The sequence below is a fragment of the Petromyzon marinus genome, chromosome 5 (assembly GCF_048934315.1).
Source record: "Petromyzon marinus isolate PM22_M1 ecotype Great Lakes invasive population chromosome 5, UKy_Petmar_22M1.pri1.0, whole genome shotgun sequence".
Lineage (NCBI taxonomy): Eukaryota > Metazoa > Chordata > Hyperoartia > Petromyzontiformes > Petromyzontidae > Petromyzon > Petromyzon marinus.
In genome coordinates, this window is record NC_133671.1 from 11,097,102 (window position 1) to 11,122,865 (window position 25,764).

General features: G+C 42.7%; 1 long non-coding RNA gene across 1 annotated transcript in view; it reads left to right on the top strand.

Annotated features, from left to right (window-relative positions):
• The window catches only part of LOC116939053 (uncharacterized), a 70,062-nt gene extending 51,009 nt beyond the window's left edge, over positions 1-19,053 (top strand). Inside the window, exon 3 of the long non-coding RNA XR_012936161.1 lies at positions 17,530-19,053. This is a non-coding gene — a long non-coding RNA (uncharacterized LOC116939053). The remainder of the gene's footprint in view (positions 1-17,529) is intronic.
• The last annotated feature ends 6,711 nt before the right edge of the window (positions 19,054-25,764 follow it).

Consider the following 25,764-nt stretch of genomic DNA (forward strand, 5'->3'; position numbering starts at 1 on the left):
AGGTAATTGTAAAGAGATAATAAGCAGACTCCCAGTGATGGTAATGAGAGAGAGGTTAATAGTTGAGGCAGGTGGAGGCGTCGGTTATGTACAGAGAGACAAGGCACTTCCATTGTCTATGCAAGGAACATTTGTGCTGACACCGCAGGAAGTGGGGGAACAATGATGAATGACACAACTGTGTGCATGAAGGGTACACCTGAGGGAGGGGGAAGTGGTAATGTGAGGGAGGGGTGAGTGGGGATTTCAATGTATCAGGACAAGTATGAGTGTTGACATTAACATATAACCTTTGTTGATCACCCCTTCGCCTCGCTCACCCCTCCCCCTCCTTATACAATATAAGAAGTGTTGAAGCTCAGGGGAAAGACTTGAAAGGGCTGGCAAGCTTTGTGTGAGGCAGAAAGGTTGGGCATGTGGAGGCTTGGGTTGTGAGGGCGTGTTATAGAGTGGTACGTGTGAGAACGCTGGGGAGGTGGGATTGAACACACATGGGTCTGAGACTGATGGGAGACGTGACAACCTTTTCCTAACATCAAAAAGTTTGTACAGCGTTGTCTTTTTTAATACATCCGGTTAATGTTTCTCAATTTGGAATGGACACTTTTTTTCAAGGTTTTCCATGGCATGAAACGTTAGAAAGTTACTTTAAGGTATGCTCGCAAAAGTAGCCTTACAGCAAGTTATTTGTTTATCAAAGTTTGAGTTTCAAGGTGGGTGGACCCTCATTTGGGATCTACGTTCACTTTGAGCATTCTCTGTAGGTGCGAGTTGTTATTCACTCATTTTCTTCTGATGCCCGTAGTTGGATATACAAATTTGATGTCGATTTACAGTTGCATGTAACTCAATGTATATTTATACGGAAGAAATTGGGATATAATATATTTTTTACCAGTTTGCATGTGGGTAGATACCAAATCAACCTGTAAAAACTCACAGATACAGTGAGGGAAAAAAGTATTTGATCCACTGCTGATATTGTACGTTTGCCCACTGACAAAGAAATGATCAGTCTATAATTTTAATGGTAGCTTTATTTGAACAGTGAGAGACAGAATAACAACAAAAAAATCCAGAAAAACGCATGTTAAAAAGTGTTATAAAATCATTGGCATTTTAATTAGGGAAATAAGTATTTGATCCCTCTGCAAAACATGACTTAGTACTTAGTGGCAAAACCCTTGTTGGCAATCACAGAGGTCAGACGTTTCTTGTAGTTGGCCACCAGGTTTGCATACATTTCAGGAGGGATTTTGTCCCACTCCTCTTTGCAGATCTTCTCAAAGTCATTAAGGTTTCGAGACTGACGTTTGGCAACTCGAACCTTCAGCTCCCTCCACAGATTTTCTATGGGATTAAGGTCTGGAGACTGGCTAGGCCACTCCAGGACCTTAATGTGCTTCTTCTTGAGCCACTCCTTTGTTGCCTTGGCCGTGTGTTTTGGGTCATTGTCATGCTGGAATACCCATCCACGACCCATTTTCAATGCCCTGGCTGAGGGAAGGAGGTTCTCACCCAAAATTTGACGGTACATGGCCCCGTCCTTAGTCCCTTTGATGCAGTGAAGTTGTCCTGTCCCCTTAGCATAAAAACACCCCCAAAGCATAATGTTTCCACCTCCATGTTTGACAGTGGGGATGGTGTTCTTGGGGTCATAGGCAGCATTCCTCCTCCAAATACGGCGAGTTGAGTTGATGCCAAAGAGCTCCATTTTGGTCTCATCTGACCACAACACTTTCACCCAGTTGTCCTCTGAATCATTCAGATGTTCATTGTCAAACTTCAGACGGGCATGTATATGTGCTTTCTTGAGCAGGGGGACCTTGTGGGCGCTGCAATATTTCAGTCCTTCACGGTATTGTGTGTTACCAATTGTTTTCTTGGTGACTATGGTCCCAGCTGCCTTGAGATCATTGACAAGATCCTCCCGTGGAGTTCTGGGCTGATTCCTCACCGTTCTCATGATCATTGCAACTCCACGAGGTGAGATCTTGCATGGAGCCCCAGGCCGAGGGAGATTGACAGTTCTTTTGTGTTACTTCCATTTGCGAATAATCGCACCAACTGTTGTCACCTTCTGAACAAGCTGCTTGGCAATGGTCTTGTAGCCCATTCCAGCCTTGTGGAGGTCTACAATCTTGTCCCTGACATCCTTGGAGAGCTCTTTGGTCTTGGCCATGGTGGAGAGTTTGCAATCTCATTGATTGATTACTTCTGTGGACAGGTGTCTTTATACAGGTAACAAGCTGAGATTAGGAGCACTCCCTTTAAGAGTGTGCTCCTAAACTCAGCTCGTTACCTGTATAAAAGACATCTGGGAGCCAGAAATCTTTCTGATTGAGAGGGGGTCAAATACGTACTTCCCTCATTAAAATGCAAATCAATTTATAACATTTTTGACATGCTTTTTTCCGGATTTTTTTGTTGTTATTCTGTCTCTCACTGTTCAAATAAACCTACCATTAAAATTATCGACTGATGATTTCTTTGTCAGTGGGCAAACGTACAAAATCAGCAGGGGATTAAATACTTTTTCCCTCACTGTATGAGGGAATACCCTCCCAAAGGTTCACGCAAACAGGTCAGGAGCCCACGTGCAGTATTTTCATCCCAGTGGTAGTGTTGTTGGCCTACTGGAGGCCTTTCAGCAGAAATACAAAATTGGGAGACCGCTTTCAATCAAAAAAATGAGATGACAAGAAAGATCGACATAAATAAACAAAAAATAGGTGTAGTGAGATAAGAGAAGATACAGATGGGATAGATATTTGAGATATCGATTGGCTTGTGCTGTTAATTATCATGTTATATCTTAATAGGATTTGAATTTTACCGAAATGTGACACATTCCTATATATTTGTTTTACGAATCTTCGGCCTCTTGTGCTCATTTGGGCCCGAAGCTTTGCTTGGGCCTAATGTTGCCATTGGTCATACCCTGGCGACATGGCAGCTTAGTGGGTTTTGGAGTCTCACAGTGCAAGGTTAAATCTGGATTACAGGCATGCGCCACAATGCCTGGCTATTTTCGTTGTATTATGCGATGCGTGCCTGAGTCCTGCAGTTGGATACAAAGCCAGCCTATTCTTTCCCCAATCGCCACTTCAGTAACTACTATCTCTTCTTGAATCTGAGTATTAACCTATGCTCAGTGGGTGGCCATCTTCGCTATCTGGTACTCTCAAGCTCTGCACTGCTGAATTTCTCTCCTGTTATAAACCACACTCAAGACCCACCTTACGTACCTTTCTCAATGTTAATTTCCTTTTTATATGTAATATCGAAATGCATTCAATCTCTCCCTTTGTAAATTGTAATCAACTCCTAACGGTTATGTGTTTATTTCACGTATTAAACCACCGTGTGCATATTTTTATTTATTTAAATATTACACCTACCCTTCTCAACGTTGATTTTTCTTGCCGTTGTAATGCCTCGGTAAACTCTAGAGAGCCCGTCTAGAGACTATTTTGGCCGACTTATCCACTGACATTTCTTAAAATGGAAAATTAATAAACTGCAAATTTGATCAGTTAAAAATGTTAAAATAGGTAATGCTCAAACTTAAATATTAAAGACACCATAATAACAATTCTGACATTGTATTACATATACTTATAAAGTTACGTACTATTGCAGCAAATAATTTAGTTCAGTGATGTTTGTGAAATTGTCATCAGTGAACAACGTTCATGCTTCTAATTGCATACCTTTTGTCATGGAGCAAAAAAACTATCGCAATTTTATACTGCAAGTTCCAGAGTTTGTAATTATAAAGGTAGATGTTTCTGAGCATCTGGATTTTGATAATGCAGTCAAGGGAATGAAGCAAACTGAAAATGTGTGGGCACTTTAGTGACTAAGCTTAGCCACTTGAGAGAATGAGCTGGGCTATGGTGATGCAAGCCTGTAATTTAGCACTGTGGAGGAGAGAAGGGGCTTCGTCTCACATGTGGTTGAAACTCCCTTCCCCTTGGTGTTAAGATGCCAAACCCTGCCTGGCCTTTTGTGCAGGGAAAAATAGTTTACCCCTCGGATGCTGCGTAGGTTTGTCTGTTAGTTATCTGGTTTTCCTACTGTGAGATACAATTTGCAATGAACGATGCTGTATACAAACTTAACATTCTTATTGTCATTTATTGGGAAAGAACCCCCAAGACTTTATAACTAAAAGTAAAAAACGTGATTTTAAAAGGGGCAAGGGGTGGGGAGATATCACGTGAATATTGTACATTCACAATGCAGCTTTGGATATTTCCTGATATTAACACTTTTAAGCAATAACACAACGTACAACCTCATTCTCGATACCAGTCATGGGGGTTGTCTGTATTTTGGTGGAGGGGGCCCCCCAAGATAAGCTCAGATATCACCACTTATTTTAGTCACAGCAGGGAATCAGGCTCGGATACCGGGTTCATTGCCCAGTGAGTTAACCACTATGCCACTGCTCCCAAATTGAGGCTGCACGATGACAAAAAGTTAATGTGCATAATTAGGATAAAAAATGCACGGATGTCCATGAAAAATGTGTTTAAAAAAATATGGTCACTGACGAAATGCTACATTACCATAGTTAGAGGTGCACTCACATGAATGTTGTTGGCATTTAAGCACAGGTATGTGAAACATTATTGGAATTTCATGGAAAAATGGATAAGCAATGCAGAAGATTGTAATACAATATAGCAGATAAGTGTTGTAAATATGATTAACCAAAAAAAAGATTATACTCGCTCAGACATGCGTGTAGGATGGACGGAGGTCAATTACCGAAACAGGCTTTGGAGTAGTCTCCACAAGTCTAGTAAGAATTGAGAATACATGACACCAGATTGTGGGATGCTGTTAAGGCAAATGTTGGAGGTCGCACAATCTATCGTGCAGCTTAGGGATCTGGCAGAAGGTTGAGAAAATTAGTGATCTGTGTTGACATCAACGGCTTAGGCTATAATGACATCTTGAACATGAAGAATGCAACAAATGTACGTCATAGATGCAACCGATTCTGTTCAGTGTTTCTGTCGTGTGAATTTGTTTTGCACAAGGAGCAAGAAGTGGGATTTACCCTGGAAACTCTGGAGACCAGCGAGTTTGGTGGCATTCAGTTAGCATCACATAATACTTCGTCAGCTTACTAAAACAACACAACAATGCACAAATAATATTTTACTGCACAACATTGTGTGCCCATGAGCAATAAAATATATATTGCTGACAATCAAAAAGCCCATGAGTGCTTTTCCCATATTAAACATTAATCATGAAAAAAGCCAAAAGTAATCAGTTTTGATATATTTCTTCATTAATGTTTGTAAATGTTGACTCTAGATATACCAAAAGTAAAACAAACTCCAGCTGGCAGGAAACTAATGCTTGCTCATAGATTAAATCATGTTCAACATTGGTATTCTATTTTCATGATAACATATACAAATAAAGGCTCATTTATGAACAATGCAATTGAAGCAAAGGCTACTTTAGGAGCCCAATTAATGTAAAAATAGTTTTCACACGTTTGCAGAATTCTGGCAAAATCTGTAAATTGTCAGATTGTGTAGAGATTCATGAAACTCCAATACTCGCTGGGCTGCAAGCTAGCCAGGAGATGACCAAACAGAAAGTGCACTTTTAAATTGATCCATTTGGGAATTTTATTATTATTATCCCCTCTAAGCGTGAGTTTCTTCTGGTGACTGCAGTTTCTTCCAGCATGAAAAATACTTTTGTCACGATTATATTATTTTGGTCTTTCGGTAAAGTCATGTAGATAGGTTCAAATAAAAAAAATAACGAAAAAACTATGACGTTTCGATCATAACACAAGCAGTCATCATCAGGAAAAGGGGGGTTAGCTTCTATAGGCAACTGTTTATAAAGGTTTGAAATGGGCATAGCCCAAATGTCAACAGCCAATGTTAATGGAAGTGGTGGGCTGCGACTGTGGCAGTGGTGGGTTTTCCACCAATCTAAAGGCTGCCAGGGAAAAATTAGCATGTTAATGTAAAATAGCCAAGCATCCTCCACGGCGAGCGCGCTGAGGATGAGCGCTTTGAGCTTTCTCAATTAAAAAAGAAAGATGACATCGTCATCTTCTCAGCCGACAAGGGCAATGCCACAGTTATCATGGACAAAACCACATACAATAAGAAAATTCAGGATCTACTTAATGATGGTAGCTATCCCAAAATTTAAAGACATCCGACCAACCGCCTCGTTACGAAAACCAACAATATCATCACTAATTCGACATCTTTAATCGAACCAACCAAGCGGTTTTCCTTAAAACCCTCTGCTGCTAAACCACCCAGATTGTGTGGCTTCCCAAAATACATAAAGAAGGTACGCCCCTTCGTCCTATCGTCTTCACCATTGACTCACCCACCTACAAACGAGCCCGATTTCTGTCTGAGACCTTGCAACCATTCACTGGTAAGACCACCTCAGCTGTGCTTAACTTAGCTCACTTGGTATTGTTAATTAAGGACACTTGACTACCTCCAGGTGATTTGCTTGTTAGTTTCGATGTCTTTTTGTTTACCAAAGTTTCTGTGCCTGACACCATTGCAATTATTGAAGATTTGGTCCAACAAGGACTGAATGCTGATGTACCGGCCCTGGGAGACACTGCCTCACTAACACTTACTTCATCTGGAATGTAACATTCTACAAACAAGTTTAAGGTACCGCAATAGGTTCTCCCTTATCTCCAGTTATAACCAATCTTTTCATGGAAATTTTTGAGACAGATGCCATCCAGGCATGCACTCTACGTCCGTCCTTGTAGAAGAGGTACGTAGGTGACACGTTCATCATCTGGCCACATGGCCAAACAGCTCTGAACCAATTTATTAACAACATAAAATTCCATACACCCAGCCATCAAATTCACCATGGAGGTGGAAAAGGATGGCAAGTTACCATTCTTGGATGTTTTAATCGAAAAGAGACCAGATGGCTCAATGGCACACTCTGTCTACAGGAAAGCCACCAATATGGATGCCTACCTAAAACCTGACTCCTACCACCATTCATCCCAGAAGAATTCTCTCATCAAAACGCCACACCATAGAGCGTGATTATTTCCGACCATCATCACCTAGCCAGTGAAATGGAACACGTACACCAAGCTCTTAAGATGAATGGATATTCAGACTACACAATCCGTAAAGCTATCACCCCAACCGTTGGAAAAGAACCATCTGAGGATCCAATCAAAACCATCACTTTGCTATACATAGCAGGTGTCACCAAAAAGATTTCCAAAATCATGAGCAAACACAAGATCCAGGTTCGATTTAACAAAGTACATAAAATTCGTAATCTGATTCCATCTGTAAAGGATGTGATCCCTGACATGCAATACCCTGGCGTCTACAAACTAAGCTGTTTCTGCAGCAGTAGTTACATTGGGGAAACTAAGCGACATGTCTCGGATCGTGTTTGTGAACATAAGGCAGATCTAAAACATGGTAGGACCAATATCTCAGCTGTGGCTGATCATTGTTTTAATGCGGTGGGCTCACGCGAAATTGATTTCTCTAAGACGAACGTACTTTGCAAACCCACTGGCTATCAACAAAGATCCGTCATGAAGCCATCTTTATATATAGAGACACAAACACAATTTCAACCGAGAAGATGGGTACAAACTGAGCAATCATTAGAAGGACGGTATTAACCAGTTTAAGTCATAACTGGCTGTAAAGTTCCCATACTACCACCTTCCAATGTTAGTTGTTATTTTCGGCTCTGATTTTTTTTACATTAACAGATTACATTTGTCACACTAACACTGCCACCTTGCACGCCATCCTCGAGGTTGCTGCTCGGCGATCTTCCATTAACATCTCTCACATTAACATGATAATCTCTTACATTGACATGCTAATCTCTCACATTAACATAGCCACCTCGGCGCGCTCGCCATGGAGGATGCTCTGGAGATCTTACATTAACATGCTAATTTTTCCCTGGGAGCCCTTTGATTGGTGTAAAACTCACCACCGCCGCAGTCGCTGCCCACCACTTACACATTAACATTGGCTGCTGACATTTGGGCTACGCCCATTTCAAACCCTTATAAACAGTTTTCCTATAGAAGCTAACCACCCTTTTCCTGATGATGACTGCTTGTGTTGCGATCGAAACGTCTTAGCTTTTTGTTATGCTACTTTTATTTTCGTTGAACCTATCTACATTACTTTACCGAAAGACCCAAAGAATATGAATTCCTGCAGTCACGAAAGCTTGTCACAATCATCAACATTGCAAACATTATCATCATCATCATCTTGATGTTTACTATAACAATCATCGTTGTCATCGGATGGTGGCAACAAGCACACAGGAATCAGAGCAAGAATAGGTCACACCTCCCAAACCAGCACTCCCCACAAAAGCTACGTTCTCCAAGTGTTATTGACATTCCACACGATGACGGAACATTTTTGTGATTGGGTGGAAACCTTCGGTCATTGTTTTTTTTGTTTAGAACCCTAACCTTGGCCCTAACCCCGTCCACTGCGCTATTCTGCCCGCATGAAATAAGTAGCAAGAGGATGGTTTTTTGCGCAAAATCGTCTCCAAATGAATTGCAAAATTGGGAAATGATAATGATTTCATGACAAAAGTAAAAAAACGCACTTATTTGGAACGTTTCACAATGTCTCGAGGCGTCATGCATGAAAAGGTCAAAGGTAACGACGAATCAGGTGGAAAAATAAGAGCCAGAGAGGAAGACGCACTAATTAGAAGAATACAAAAATCCGTTTAAAAAAATCTGTATTGTTAGTTCGGACTTAAAAATATTAACAATGTCAGAGAGCCTGATTTCAAACGGTCGGGACTTCCACAACTGAGGGAGTGGGGGTGGCGGGGGTAGTAATCAGGGGGCAGTTCCACAACCGTGGGGGCGGGGGAGGTGTGCGATAGACCACAGTAAACAACCGATCACCCCAAGGATGCAGCCGAGGTTGAGGTACAGTATATGTGCAATAGCACGATCGACATATCCTAAAGCCCCAAAGGGCCAGAAGATTGAATTAGCTCGTGAATAGAGTGGACCAAGTCCTGGCAAGGCCTTAAATATGAGCAACATGATCTTAAATTTTACTCGTTTAGAGAGAGGAAGCTAATGCAATGATGCAAGAACAGGAGAGATCTGTCTCTCGCATGAAGTACGAGTAAGCACCCTGGCTGCCTCATTCTGCAGTCTGCAACCTGGCAAGGACTTTACTCAGGCTCCCAAAAACGAGTTATTGCTATAATCAATCCATGAGAAAATAAATGAATGGGCCAGCTGCTCTTTATTTGTAGTTTATGATTATCATGCAGTCAAACAGTGTTTCGAAGATGGAAAAAGGTCTTCACTGACCTTATTATCATGAGCCGCAAAGGAAAGAGACTGGTAAAATAACACCCAGAGATTTATAATTTCATGTGTCGAGTATACCTTCTGGGCATTGATCACCAGTTGGAATAACCCAATTTTGGTCAACTCGTGGAGAGAACCAACAAGTGTGTGGATCTTATAATAATAGGGTTTCCCCCCTTTTTTGGCAACCAAACTGAAACCTTTTTACAAGGATTCATGTCTGCATTAACCACAATACCTGCAGTAAACAAATGCTAACAAAAAACATACTATGATAATATATGCATTTTCCTTGAAACTGATTGGTCCACACCAAGGGACGGCTTTCCTTTGAGCCTCGACACAATTGGTGCTCGACGAGATGACGTCAAAAGGTGTCAGCTGTACGCCTTTTGGCGTCATCTGGTCGAGCACCAATTGTGTCGAGACTCAAAAGAAAGCCATCCCTTGGTGTGGACCAATCAGTTTCAAGGACAATGCATATATGATCACAGTATGTTTTTCGTTTGCATTTTGACTGCAGGTATTGTGGTTAATGCAGATATGAATCCTTGTAAAAAGGTTTCAGTTTTGTTGCCAGAAAAAAGGGGGAAAACCCTATTATTACATTTTGGTACTGGCAAAGGAGGTCTAATGATGCGTGGATCTTGTTGCCATTCAGCTGAAAAAAATTATGCTGCATCTAACAGTAAAACGTGAAGGAATGAAAAATACGACTAATGAGATAAAGTGTAAGAAAAGTTATTTAAATAGAAGTTACAGTAAGCGAATGGAAAAAATAAAGCCAGAAATAGCAGAAAGGAGAGACAAAACGCAAACGTTCCCTGCCAACTCGGAAGCTGTCATCTTTCTGTCAAAAAGAGGCGGAAGGGGTGATATCAAATAGATACAAGAATCTCAACCTCATGTGTCAGAAATAAGATTAATAATTTACAGATATTTGTCAATCGACTGATGGATGAATGATCCCTTACACTGTGTTGGCAATTGATGAAGTGGGGCCCAAGACCATGTCAGATATCACATCCCCGCTCATGTTAGCCTTGGCCACAATGGACTAACTGCTATGCCACCACATACTACCCCCATGACCCCATGCTTCAACAGTCGATTGAAATGTATGTATGTCAAGTAAACAACAACAAAAACTATACAGGCAGACCTCGCTTTGCTCTCAAGATTTGTTCCTGCAGAAGTGAGCGCTAATCGAATCAGCGCTAAAAGGGGTCATTATATCACTGTATGTATGGGAATGCATTCCGAACAGGGTTTTATTTTTATTTTGTGTGCGCAACATATGAGGGTTTCATTGGGGTATCGGTAATAGCGCTGCTAATAATAATTATACTGATGGTAAATATTATTTTACGAATGAAAATTATAATCTATTCTAACAATGGGTATTATGTACTGTACTCATGAGTGTTTTCTTACTGTACTCCTACAAGGCAGTGGTGGGAGACCGAGGTTAGAGCTACTTCGGTTTCCTATCCGGGCCTTAGTGATGCACTCAGTCAACATTTCTGTGGTGAGATTGTTTTTTTTCGGTGGAACCTGATACTCTATCCTGGTCTCGTCAGTTCTCACCTGGCAAAACTCACTGTGATAACGTAACATTTTTTAAATTAAATTATCACGAATCGAAATTAGGACATACTGTACAGTACAGAGAAGGCAAGAGAGAGGTGGAGAGAGACAGGGCTCTACATAGGATTAAACGTTTTGCTGGCTGGCTGGCAGGCTGGCTGGCTGACAGGGATGGACGACCACGTCCAAAGTACGTACGGATTGCTAGTGTATGATATGTATTTATTATTACTAAAACATATTTGCTAGCATCTACAGAAACAATTTTTTCAAGTTGTAAATGCTAAATCCATTAATTGCTCTATTATTTTGCAATTAGTTGCTTACCCGTTTGAAAAATAACTTCACTTTTTCTTACTCTTCAAGCAAAAGTCATTCTCACTACACGAACACGCATTACATTTTTATTGTCATATTCTAATTTAAAAACCATTATAATTTTCCAGAGCACCAATGTATTTCTTAATGTATCATTAGATGTTTCTTTAGATTGTATATTCAATATATTTGTCATGCAAGTGTATTTGGTATACATTTTTCACATTTGTCGTTATGCATTACATAGTACAAAATATGTTTTTAAATGTTATTTGTTCATCATTACACAGATTCAGTCTGACGTTCACTGTCTTGTCAAGGGACAGAGCAGCAGGAAGAATGACATCTGAAAATTTAAGGAAATTTCAATATCTGACCTTGATAGTTGGAGAGTGCATCTTCCATTTGTTGAAGGGGCTTAACCACAAGGGTGTGGTGCATGTGGGAATGTATGTCACGCGCCAGAATAATGTGGCCTTGGAAGTGTTGGTAGTTATCAAACATTAGACCCCATATTTAATTAAATATCATCTACTTTAGCAAATAAAACCCACTATTAAAGTAATGCACATGTTAAAAATCAACAAATATATTTTTCGACTGAAAAAATGCAAATGTTGTCATGTACTGTGTTATGCTTGAAGTAGAATTAATGAATAAAAGCAGATCGTAAATCAACATCTAAACTTTTACATTTACCCTTGACTTCACACCGGTAAATTGGTAGTCATTGCTGCTCGATCATGAATTGTATCATGCTACAGTATAAAACTAAGTTTTCCTGGCTGGAATGCGCGTGGGTGGGCAATTGCACGGTGGTGACGTCACCGCGCACACTTGCCCAACGACTTAACCCGCATACCACAGCGGTGAGCAAGACTCGTGCGTGCTGACTTCACGTCTACCCCCCACCCACCGGCCGTGTATCCCGTGCAAATGCGCCAGCAGTGCTAGTTCTGTATACAGGTGTAGTGGATTCAACTGAGTCGCAGAAGTACTTCTTGGAGGCAACACATTTATTTGTACCAACACATTAACACAAAAGGGTAACTGCCCATTCTAGATTTGAAGCTTTCGTGACTGCAAGGATCCATACTCTTTGGTTCTATTCGGTAAAGTCACGTAGGTAAAAAATAAAACAACAAACATCACGACGTTTCGGCCACACCACAAGTAGCCTTCTTCAGGTGAAGGAACAGAACTGTCGGGACGACCGAGCTTCAATGAACGCTGCTAAGATTCGTAGCGTCTTTTAAGCTGGGTGAGAGAAGTTAGGCACCTTCACAAAGGAGTTTACATATCAAACAGGAGAATTTAGCATTGAAATAGCTGAGGGATTAGCTTGTGACTGGTCACAGAAATAGCTATGTTAAAGTCAAAGTTTACACATCCACAGAGGCACCTAATACATGGACACCAAAGGGGCTGCACTACCCAACTATCATTCAGTAAACCGATGTGAAAAACGAAGTCTAAAAAGACTCTACGCATCTTAGCAGCGTTCATTGAAGCTCTGTCGTCCCGACAGTTCTGTTCCTTCACCTGAAGAAGGCTACTTGTGTTGTGGCCGAAACGTCGTGATTTTTGTTGTTTTATTTTTTACCTACGTGATTAACTGAATAGAACCAAAGGGTAACTGCCCCTTTACCAGATAACAGCCAATGGTGGTGGACCACCAGGCTAAACTACACTAACACACTGGGAGTTAGCTACAACGAACCGGTCCCCAGCTTGGGTCCTGGTCCACATGTTGGTGACTCTTCTTGGATCTAGAACGTAGATTTTCAGATGATGGTAACAACGCTGAACCCCTGTCCCTGTGGGGTCCCGGTTTATATGCTCCCAGGTCGTGACTGGCCCCGCCCTTGGCCACGACCACCTACGAGAAACCTCTTGTCGTTTCTTGACCCTTCCCATATGATCTTTCCCCCAACGCGTGACCACCCCCTAGCCCCCACCTGGGGGCCCCATGTAGACTTTATTGGTCACGTGTCCTTCGGGGTCAGCCAAAGTGCAATGGTCCACAGTAACCTCGTTCCTGTGGCCTGCACTCTCACACCCTACCCTGTAGGGGTTAGCACTACACGCGGAGCGTGGTGCCACTCAGCGCTGTCACTCAGCGCTCACCGAGCCCCCTCCAGGGCTGGTACTAAACCCACATATACGGGGTGTCCGTGATGGCAATACATCCCACGCCGTGCTTCACTAGAGCTGGCATTACCCAGTGACATCCACGATGTCGCTACATACGTCTATGATGTGAGTACATCGCATGCCATGCCTCTCTCGGGCCGGCACCACTCAGTGACATCCGAGGTGTCACTACATTACCCCCCCCCCCCCTTTGTAGCATCCAGCCATACCGGCTGTGGAAATAAAATAATTAAAATGAAACATAATAAAATAAAATTCTCACGACGTTTCGGCCACAACATAAGTACCCTTCCTCAGGTGAAGAAACAGAACGGTCAGGAAGACAGCACTTTAGTGAACACTGCCAAGCTTGGCAGCATCTTTTAAGCTGGGTGGGAGGAGCAGAGTGCCTTGACGAAGGAGTTTACATATCAACAGAAGGATTTAGCATTGAAATAGCTGTGTTAATGTGTTGGATTAGCAGGATGTTAAAGTCAGAAATTAGCATGTAACTGGGAGATTAGCACCACGGAAAGCAACGAGCTTTGTTCAGACGTACGAGTCCATCTGAAATTCGGAACGGAGGAGGGGGGAGAGAATTTAGCATTGAAATAGCTGTGTTAATGTGTTGGATTAGCAGGACTACTAGCTTTGTTCAGACGGACGAGTCCATCTATGTTCGGAACGGAGGAGGGGGGAGAGGGAGAAACAGCCACGATGTGCTGCTCTGTCCTGTGTTGCGTTACAACTATGCTATAAACTAGACTACTATAAATTACAATGTTATACCTTCACAATCTAAACTACATTGTATAATATCGTATACACAGCCAAATGTAAGCTCTAACATTATGGGGTGTCCGTGATGGCAAATACATCGCACGCTGTGCTTCACTAGAGCTGGCATTACCCAAGCTTGACAGTGTTCACTAAAGTGCTGTCTTCCCGACAGTTCTGTTTCTTCACCTGAGGAAGGCTACTTTTGTTGTGGCCGAAACGTCGTGAGAATTTTATTTTATTACGTTTTATTTGTATTATTTTATTTCCATTCTACGTGACTTTACCGAAAGAACCAAGAAGATGAATCCCTGCAGTCACGAAAGCTTTAAAGTGAGTAAAAAGTGAATAACGCTGTGTGCCTCAACAATGACAGTAACAAACACCCATTAAATACCCAAGCCCACCTATACAATATATACACTATTTACAAATGTACATAACCAACGGGGAAAAAGGGCGTAAGCCCAGAACAACAACATGAGAAAAAAACAATAACTTGCGAATGCTCGTAATCCCCTCCAAAACCAAAACCTCGCACCTTCACCGTGTAACAACACCCGCGAGCACAATCAAGGCTAGGTTCAGCCAATAGCCGATACGGCCCACCAAGCGCAACAACCAACTGACAGTGTGGGAGAGTGTGTACATGGGGATCATGAAAACTGACTATTTGATCGAGTCCTTGTGACCGTGCTCCCAGGGGAGCTGGGCTCGCTCGCCCTGGAGGTCCCGGGGGGAATATGCAAATGTCCCATCGAACCTGGCTCCTCACGAAGAGCAGTATGCCGGGTTGATGGGTTTTCCTCTCCCGAATCCAGCGGAGATGACGCAGGCGGTGGCTTGGGGGACGTTAGGCGCACGGCACCTGAGGACGGAATCAGATCACTCCGCTGAGGACCAACCACAGTCGGCACACACCTCGGCTTGTTGGACACATCTGACACTTGGCCCCTGCGGTGTGGAGATGGCACGAATTCGTGCTGAGCAATTAAGGGCTTTATACGACAGGGATTGTACAAACCAACTCCGCCGCCCCAAGTGGATCTGGACACACTGTGGCTGAACGCCCCCAATGACATCAACCGGCCCTCTCCAGGGTTTGAACAATTTGTGCGACGTACCCACCGGTACCTGTGGACAGTGCAACCAGGCCCTGTCCCCAGGTGCCCACTCATGTGTAGAAGCACGGTACCCCCTCAGCCACTCATTGGCCAATTGGCACGATTTGGAATTTACCATTGAAGCTTCCTGTACCTCGGAAAGCTTTTGAAGGGTGAAGCGCACAGAGTCAGAAATGTTAGATTTATCCTTGTTAGACGCGGCTTGTAACTGAACATCAATCGGGGGATCGTGTTCTCTCCCATACGTAAAACACGGTGAGTAGATGCGTGCGGGGCCATCCTATATGCAGCCACGACTCAGGGAATGTGCAAGTCCCAATCGAGTTGGGACTTGCTGATCTGATGGCTCAACATGGAGGGCAGAGTCCTATGCAGCCGCTCAACCATGCCATCCGTCTGCGGGTGGTACGGTTACATGCGTACTTTTTTCGTTCCCAACAAATTGCAGACTTCGCACAACAATTTTGAAGAAAAATGATTCCCCTGATCACTCAAAAAACTTCGGGAGCACCCTTGTCCATTACATAACCATTGAGGAATGCCTCAGTGATCGTTGCTGCTGACTGGTTGGGGAGCGGCCAAGCCACAGGCCACCATGAAAAATAATTGACTCCCACAAGCAAATACTTATTCCCCCGAGGGGTAGTGGGAAACGGACCAAGGATGTCCAGAGCAACTAGTTCGTTTATGCGGGAAACCTGAATCGATTGTAATGGTGGACAACAGGGTTTCGCCGGCGGCTTCCGCCGCGCACACTGCACACATCCTTTGAGCAAATTAGCGACATCCTCAGCCATGCCAGGCCAGAATAAGTCTAACTTGAGTGTGCCCAGTGTCTTCTGCATGCCTAGGTGCAAGAGTGCTCATGTACCGCCCAAATAACCTTGCCTCACAGGGCAGTGGGCACAACAATGTTATAACGGCGCAACCCACCATCCCAATGGATGAGTAAGCCACCTCTAACAATGACAGCGGCGACATCCCATAGATCTGCTCCCACATCAGTCTCTCTGACATGGCGTCGTAATTTAAGCAGGGAAGCATCCTCGACCTGGAGGCACCCTCATTCCTCGTGGTCCAACCCAATGACAGCATCCCACGCCCCCGGACCGCCAGCTGCCTCAGATGTTACGGCCTCGGTGAGGGCACGTTGGCTGGTTTACAGCGCCCGGAGCCCGAAAAGCATGCGCACCCATCGCTCGTTGGCAATCGCGACAGGGCATCAGTGTTCATGTGACGGGAGCACTTGTGATAGGTAACTTTAAAGGAGTAGTCCTGGCGGACCTCCAACCAGCATGAAAGGTGGTCCGATGGTTGATCAACACACAGCGGATAATGTAGCGCTGCGAGCTCAGAGTGCACCTCAAAGTGTCTCCCGTACAAATAGGGGCGATACTGTTGCACAAAAACAGCAATAGCCAACAGTTCCCGGCGTGTGACCAGAGACAGCACTCTGCTTCTGTATGCGACAACACTCTCGACACAATTAACAACCTGGGACAGAACAGCTCCGATTCTGGTGTTACTAGCATCTGTATTAAAGATGAACAGCAAGGAGAAGTCGGGGTAGCGCAGGAGATGGGTGTTCACCAAGCTATCCCAGATCACAATAAATGCGGCCTCCTCCTCCCCCCAATGGAACTTATGACCCTTAGCTGTAAAGGTGTAGAGAGGTTTAGCGATGGAAGCGAACCCGGTGACAAAACGGTGGAAATAAGACGCAAATCCTATGAAACTGCATGCCTCCCCCACTTATGTGGGGGTCGGCCAAGTTCGAACACTCACAGTTTTGTCTGGGTCGGTCGCAATACCTGATTCGATAACTATATGGCCAAGATTCTGAACTGATTTCTGCAAGAAGTGACATTTCTGCAGCTTAAATTTTAGGTTAGCCGCACGCATTTTTTGAAAGACAGCCCGTAGTCGTTATCGGTGTTTATCGAACGTACGGCTTAAAAAATAACATCGTCAAGATATATCAAGCACGAGTCCTACTGGACGCGAGCCAGAACCAGTTCCATTAATCGCTGGAATGTGGCCGGCGCGGAATGAAGACCCATTGGAAGCCAATTGAATTGGAACAGAAACGTAAGCTACCATTGTGCTTTTTAACAAGTACAATTGGGGCTCCTCACGGGCTGGTGGATGGTGAAATAATGTCCGTGGCTAACATTTTGTAAACTGCCAGCCGAACGTGTTCTTATTCCGTAGGGCTGTGCCACAGAGGTTCCCGCCTGGCGGGAAATGGCGGCGGAAACGTCGTCCACGCGCAGATTTGCTGATCTCTCTGCCACTGCCGACTCGACTGAGGGAAGCTCCGCAAGGATGGACGCCGCGGCGTGGAGGAGCTCTGCGAGGCGACCGTGTGCAGCCTGAAGCTCCGTCCCCGCCAGCAGTGAACTTTCGCGTGCAGGGACGGTGCTCTGCTCCGCCAGCATCATGTCGCCTCCATCCTCTGGGGCTGTTTGCGGGCTGAGATCTTCCTCCTCGTCATCCGATATCCTGGTACGTAGTCTACGGCGAGTAGACATGGTTTAACAGCTAGCTAAGTAAAATAGCATATTGGCTACTTCCGACACTAGTTGTAGTGGATTTAACTGGATCGCAGACGTACTCCTTGGAGGCAACACATTTATTTGTACCAACACATTAACACAAAGGGGTAACTGCCCCTTTACCATATAACAGCCTATGGTGGTGGACCACCAGGCTAAACTACACTAACACACTGGGAGTTAGCTACAACGGACCGGACCCCGGCTTGGCTCCAGGTCCACGTGTTGGTGACTCCTCTTGAACGTGGATCGTAGATCTTGAGATGATGGTAACAACGCTGAACCCTGGTCCCTGTGGGGAACCGGTTTATATGCTCCCGGGTCGTGGCTGGCCCTGCCCTTGGCCATGACCACCTTCGAGAAACCTCTTGTCGTTTCTCGACCCTTCGCATAGGATCTATCCCCTGACATGTGACCACCCCCTAGCCCCCACCTGGGGGCCCCATGTAGACTTTACTGGTTACGTGTCCTCAGGGACAACCAGAGTGCTATGGCCCACAATCTCCTCGTTCCCGTGTCCTGCACTCTCACACTCTACCCTGTAGGGGTCAGAACTACATGCGGAGCGTGGTTCCACTCAGCGCTGCTACTCAGCGCTCACCGAGCCCCCTCCAGGGCTGGTACTACACCCACATATACGGGGCGTCCGTGATGGCAATACATCGCACGCCGTGCTTCACTAGAGCTGGCATTACCCAGTGACATCCACGATGTCACTACATACGTGATGTCTGCGATGTGAATACATTGCATGCCATTCCTGCACCACTTAGTGACATCCGAGATGTCACAGCACAGGGACTCTTTTAAAGCCATTCCCCGTGTTTAGTGTACAGGTAGTCCCCGACTTACGATGGTCCGACTTACGATATATTTCGATCTTACGATGGCAATAGCGATATGACAAAATTGTAAAATATTTTTAATTTCGCGCGGCAGGCAAACACAGCAGCGTACGAGGTATGGTACTGTACGTTATCATCGCCATCCTCCTCTTCCAACAGCTAAGTTAATGTAGCCATCAACAACCTAACATTGTCTTCTTTGGTTCTTTCGGTAAAGTCACGTAGAATGAGAATAAAATAATAAATTGATAAAATAAAATAACAATAATATTCTCACGACGTTTCGGCCACAACACAAGCGGCCTTCATCAGGTGAAGGGGGCTCAACTAATCGAGTCTCCCACCTCTCTGAAGAGATGCCGCGACTCCAAGGCAACACCAACCGCACCCACACCAACCTCCGCCGTTGCAACTCCCCTCAATGCAAAACGAACTCCAGCCAGAACCAGCCCCGCTCCCATCTCAGAAAAAATCAGACCCACACGCACCGAACTCGATCAGCCAGACAAGACACTCCACAAATCACACTCAAAATTGACAGCAACAATGTCCACATCGGATTGGGAACATGCAGACAACATGACCACCTCCTCGGCTGCCACCATGTCGAACAAATGCAGGGACAACCCGACCTCCAAACTCAATCACCTCTCCAGCAAAAAATCGGAGGTTGGTGTGGGTGCGGTTGGTGTTGCCTTGGAGTCGCGGCATCTCTTCAGAGAGGTGGGAGACTCGATTAGTTGAGCCCCCTTCACCTGATGAAGGCCGCTTGTGTTGTGGCCGAAACGTCGTGAGAATATTATTGTGTTATTTTATTTTATCAATTTATTATTTTATTCTCATTCTACGTGACTTTACCGAAAGAACCAAAGAAGATGAATCATTGCAGTCACGAAAGCTTTAAATCGAAATTTAACCTAACATTGTTCAAGTATGCAGACGACGGACAGAATCTTGGTGAGTACAGTAGAATATGATATGTTACAATACGTTCAATGCATGTATGATACATAGCTTTAGCGATTTCATTTTAGGGTTACCACAATACGATACATACGTTCAATGCATGTTAAAAGTTTTTTTTTAATAGCAGATAGGATTGTTTCCTGAAAAAAACTTTTAATGAAATTGCAGTTCATATAGGTATTCTAAGAATTGACCTTGTTTTTTTACTTTTAATTTTACTGTGCAATACAGTATTGTAATTATTAAATACATACAGTATATAGTTTACACAGTACGGTACTGTAAATTGCTCTGTTTTGCTAAATTATCACCATTCTTTAAGACTACTGGGTAGGCTAGTCTATTTTCGACTTACGATATTTTCGATTTACGATGGGGTCGTTGTAACGCATCTCGATCGTAAGTCGGGGACTACCTGTACATGCCATACAACATGTTTAGAATTGACAGGTGTACAGTTGGACTTGCGAACAAATCGACTCACAAACAGACATTGTTGTAATTAGAGGAGTCCCTGTGTAATGAAAGCAATTATATATATAGCATAACATCTGCATATTGTTACATCTTTGCAATTGAAAATAATAATTCAAGGCTGAGCATCAGGCTGACATTTAAAAATGCAATATTTGCAAGCGTGCAATGTTTAATATTAAACCAACTTTTTTGTGCCTATTTACAGTACTCCACAGGTACATCTCTTAAATCTTGACTTAAAGCTTTCGTCACTGCAGGAATTCATACTCTTTGGGTCTTTGGGTAAAGTTACGCAGATAGAAAAATAATAAAATAATAAAAATCACGACATTTCGATCGCAACAAAAGCAATCGTTTTCAGGTGAAAATTTGCAGCAGGCGGACTGCTGAAGCAGGAAGAAATATAGCGAGAGAGCTACTGCAGCCATAGGTTTTAAAGGTTTGAGATGGGTACAACCCAAGGGTAAGTGGGCAGGGTTAGAGATGGAATTTGCAAGTAAATGTAAGACTTTTCCGAAAGACCCAAAGAGTATACATCTCTTAAAATAGCACTTTCAGTACAAATAAACCCGTTGAACCTCAACATAAATTCTGGGTTGCCAATATCACTCTTACTAGTACAGTTTTGCCATGAACCATTGACTGACTCAAACTAAACAACTTGAGAGATTGCCAGTATTGGCATCATGGACAAAACCGAATAACAAAAAAATGTTACACTACAACTAGTGAACATTTCATTTTGTACAGCAAGATCATACATTAACCATAACATCAATTTTTCCATTTGGCCACACCCAAGGGAGTAAATCATTCTCTATGGGGATATGTTGATGTTGAAGGGAAAAGGTGTATAGAGCAGGGGACAACAGATCATGTAAAGTTCACTTATTGCAAGCCAAAGGTGTGAGCGAAACAAAATTGGGAATAGCCCTTGGGAACAAATTGTAGAGGACTTGCATACATCTGTTATTTTCCATCAAACAAATTCTCACCAGGCTTCACAAAGATGACACTATTATATACACATTGATTTTTGTGAGAATTTGTTTTAACTACAATCACACTATGCCCTTTCGTATGTCCTAGTAGTTAAGCTAAAATAATTTATATCAAAGTAATTACTTCATTTTAATGGATCGGTTAAGTAAAACACCTGCAACAATAGCACATTAGCTAATTGATGCATGATAAAAATAAGAGCCATTCATCAATTTTTTACACATGCAGGCCTGTAATGATGATTACTGTCTCGTTTAGAAGCAGAACCATGGCAATTTTAAGCCTAATCGACAAAATGATAAATGCTTCTATGCCCTGACTCATAACTTCCGTGTTTCTGGGCACTCCGATTTCCAATCCAATGTTTCTTCATCTTTCCATATGCGAGTGAATTAGCATGGTGTGTAGGTTTTAATACATTTTTAAAGTTCAAACATAACCCGACAGAGTCATTTCATTTTGAAATACCAATTGTAAAAGGATGCTGATACCATTCTATGCTAAGGATATAAAATCGTTATTTTATTTAGATTGCCCGTCCTCTTGGGTAAAGGTCCCAGGTGCCCCTTATATGAAAACATAAAATAATCTGTCAGGCATCTTCGTTACATTTTTGCCACAACGTTATACATCACACCAGACTTCCATGGTTATGACTGAATACAACAGCTGCCATGCCAACCATTTATCAAACAGCATGGGAAACTACACAAAAAATATGTAAGACCCATTCACTCTGGCTTTGTGTTTAATACTTACGGGGAATGCCATATATTTGATTAGTTTTAATAGAGTCTTGTATTCTTTTGAGTCCCCTTATAAGTTGTTTACACCACATTAACTGTATTGATATTTTGGTTTTAATAAAAGTCTAATTAATTGATGGTACAATGCTCTATAGTCAGGAGAAGTTTACCAATAAATGGATTGCATAATTTAATTTCACCATCTTCATTGTAAAAATTACCATTATCAATAATTATCATCATCATCATGAATTTAGCAAAAATATATTGCCAGATCTCAAACGTGAACAGTAAAAAAAAAATTTCTAAATGTATTTTTGCAAAATAGGATATGGTATAGTTTGCTTTTTGATGTTTTTGTAATTGCAGCAATCAACAGCAATTAGTGGTGGATGATGTGAGATTCAGTGGTTTTAGTGATGGACTTATTGAAGTTCAATAAGTTCTCAACACATGTAATTGTACATGCATTCCAAAAGTTAACTTTGTGATCTGTATTTTTAAAGCATTATCAGTTTTCGGAGTTTGAGGGATTAGAATGACATTCAGGATTTCAAACAGTAGGTCAAATATGATGGTTTATAATATTTGTTATACTGACTAGAGCTGTGAATGAATCCCATGTGGTAATGTCAGAAAGGCCGTGTCTTATGGATATTACATGTTTAGTGACTGGATTAGTGAGGTCCACAATGATGACACCACTCGTATGTACCCTGGACCAGTTTTTGCAGCCTCTTTTACCAATAAGCATAGTTGGGCATCTTAAAAAACACCGTGCATGACTTTGCATGTGCCTCCTGTGAACTCATGCCTCATTTGGTACCTGCACTAAGTTGGCACGAGCATGTATGTCGCTGACCTATCCCTGTACATTGTTAATGTTAGTCTCAGATATGCAAGGTGTTTTTTTCTCTATTTGGTACCCAGATTTAATGTAAGATAACAAAAAAATGCTCAATAGTGTAATTGACCAACCATCCAAAGCAAATCTCTCCAGAAAATACTGAGGTTCATTTGATGTATGTTATTATATTGTCTACTTTCATGTCACTTTGCGATTCATAATAAAATATATTTGGTCTCTAAAAGGTGTGAAGATTGTTCTTAATCCTGATAAACAGCCATGATTTCCAAATCACAAATATACTCTCATGATTCTTGACATTTGTTACATTATGTATCTGAGTAAACATCGTCACATTGCAATGGTATACAATTATTTAATTTTGAATAGATTGAGTATATATTTGATGAATTTCCGCAGTGCCACCTGCTTTCTATTCCCATAATAAGATCTTGTAATTTCATCAGTAGTGAGTGAAATCCGAATCAGACCCGGGCAACCCCATTCAGCATGGTGAAGTGGTGAAACGTTTGCCACCGGCAGAACATCGGGGTGGGGTGGGGGGGAGAATTTCATCCAGCATTTGAATTACAAGGGCTGATCATTTGCTTTGGGGCATTACACAAGAAGCAATATGCGTATACGTGTGCTCACATCCATGCACTTACAAATTTGCAAACTAGCAACTATCACGTGAAAGATGCAAACCATTTTTGGTATTACAGAATAAATTTAAAAAGCCTGCGCCATAAATATATCTGACTGAAGCTATCACTTTTCTCGGTAACATATGCCAAAACATCTACATCTAAATTGAGAGCTAGCAACAATTACAAAACCAATCTTGCATCAGCTGACAGGAGGCAATAGCAATTTCGTGTCGTGTTATACCAATCTATGGAACACCATTAGTACAGAAAAAGGATGTTTTATAATAGTGAGTATTTTTTACAGCACTAAACAAAAGCAGATGTTAAACATTTCCCACGACAATGCAAAATGTATAAATCTTTATGGTATTGTTTTTTTTTACAGATCAAAGGGAAATTAAATATGTATATTGTGGAAAATGTGCTAAACGTGATTATGAATTAATGTCGCACTGCACATAACATAGACAGGTTACTAATTAAGCAAAGACAACATCAATATAAAATACAGTCAATCTTGGATACAGCCAGGTAACAGACATCAAACATCAAACATTATGGCAGGATCACACTGACTAAGATGAACAGTTAATACAATGAACGATCTATAGTATACATATTTAACCACTGCTTTCATAAACTTGCAATTGGGTTGCCATTGTGAAGCGGTTCGCACACGGAACCTGTAATCCAAAGGGTCGCCAGTTCAGTCCCTCACCGCGGCAGTTGAAACTGGTGCAAGTGTCTTACCCCCCCACCCCTGCACTCTCTATCCGCCCAGCAACATAAATGGGTAGATCGTAGTTGGTCAATTGGCAGATCGCTCGTAGTAGGGTACAGTGTGGGTACTCCCACTTCTTCGAAGACATCTGGCTGTCCAGCAATGAAGAGTAGACCAAATGAACACCTCCACCAAGGGCTCTCTCGACCTTACTGTGGTGCGGCCCTTGTGCCAGCATAGGCATGAGCAAGCAATTGTAGGGATTCACATTTACCTGTATATTTAGAAATTAACAATGTGTGTATGTATGTATGTTGAACTTCCTTTGCATCATACGTAGCCAACCATGCTAATCGGAGGTGCAGAGGAACGACAGCAAACTAAACAGAAAAAAATCAGTTTTAAATAAATACGTTTTCAATCTTGATTTAAAAGTGCATTGCTCCAATGGATTCCTAATATCGGAAGGAAGAGCGTACTAGATGGGCACAGAAGCATACCTGAAAGCACGCTTTAAATATCTTAATGCATGGAATTTCAACTGCAATAATAAACAGCCATGTTAAGTGAAAATATATGCATTGTACATGAATACATAGGATCCAGGTTGTATGACAAACATCCACTTGTACTTCTGTACAAGAACCCAGGCCCATAAGAGGTTTTTTTTGGGTTAGATCGTGTAAATATATAAATGTGTCGTTAAAACCCACCACCACCCAACACAGCCAACTAGTAAGGGTTGTCACGTAAACAGAACGTGCCAATATGTCACTAGTACAGCACACCGGTGTGTTGGAGAGCCAAGCCACAACATTTACAATCTGAGTACGACGTTTTGCCAGTAATTACAACTAGCTTTATCAGGTGACAGCCAGATCTGTGGAGAAGTCGAACTGTTTCATTACTTATATAGAGGCGTAGATGTGGTGACCACACTTCTGCGCTCTTGTGCCAAGTGGGGGGGGGGGGGGGGGGGGATTACTGAGTCAACGTGCATTATGCATGTGCATTATGTCAGTCCTTCCTGTCTATTGTTTGTATTAAAATAGCCGTACCAACGGTAATCCCTATTGTAGTACGCTGCCCTTTATAGCCATGCATTTAAACAATGCATTATTTGATGATTCGCTTCCATGTAGCACTAAGGCGATAGTGTTGTATATGTCCGTTATGAAAATTTTGATGAAAATAAAAAAAGGTAAATTAATTTTGGAATAATGCGTAATTATCCGAAAGTAGGTAAATTTGACGTAATTATGCGCATAAATTATGCTAATTCGAGAGATGTGAGGGTTTGTGTATCATCCGGACAGCTTGGCACTCCCTCTTTCACACGGGCGGCCACAATTTCTGTCCACAGCTGGCTGGAAGAGTCGGCATGATGCTCGCCGTCGGTGCACGATGATCCGTCGTCAGATAGCGCCCGCAGCCCGTCCGCTGGTCGCCGTTCCTCACTCTTGTCTTGGTTACCAGCTGGTGCTGGTCGGTGTGAGTTTAGGTCGAATCCACAGCGCTCTCGCTGGCGCTGACACTCTTGCTCGCGGGCGGCTGGTCAGGCTCTTTCCGCTGCTGGATGAGCCATGTCGCACGCGCTCTTCGCTGGTTCGCTGACCCTTTTGCTCACGGGCAGCTGG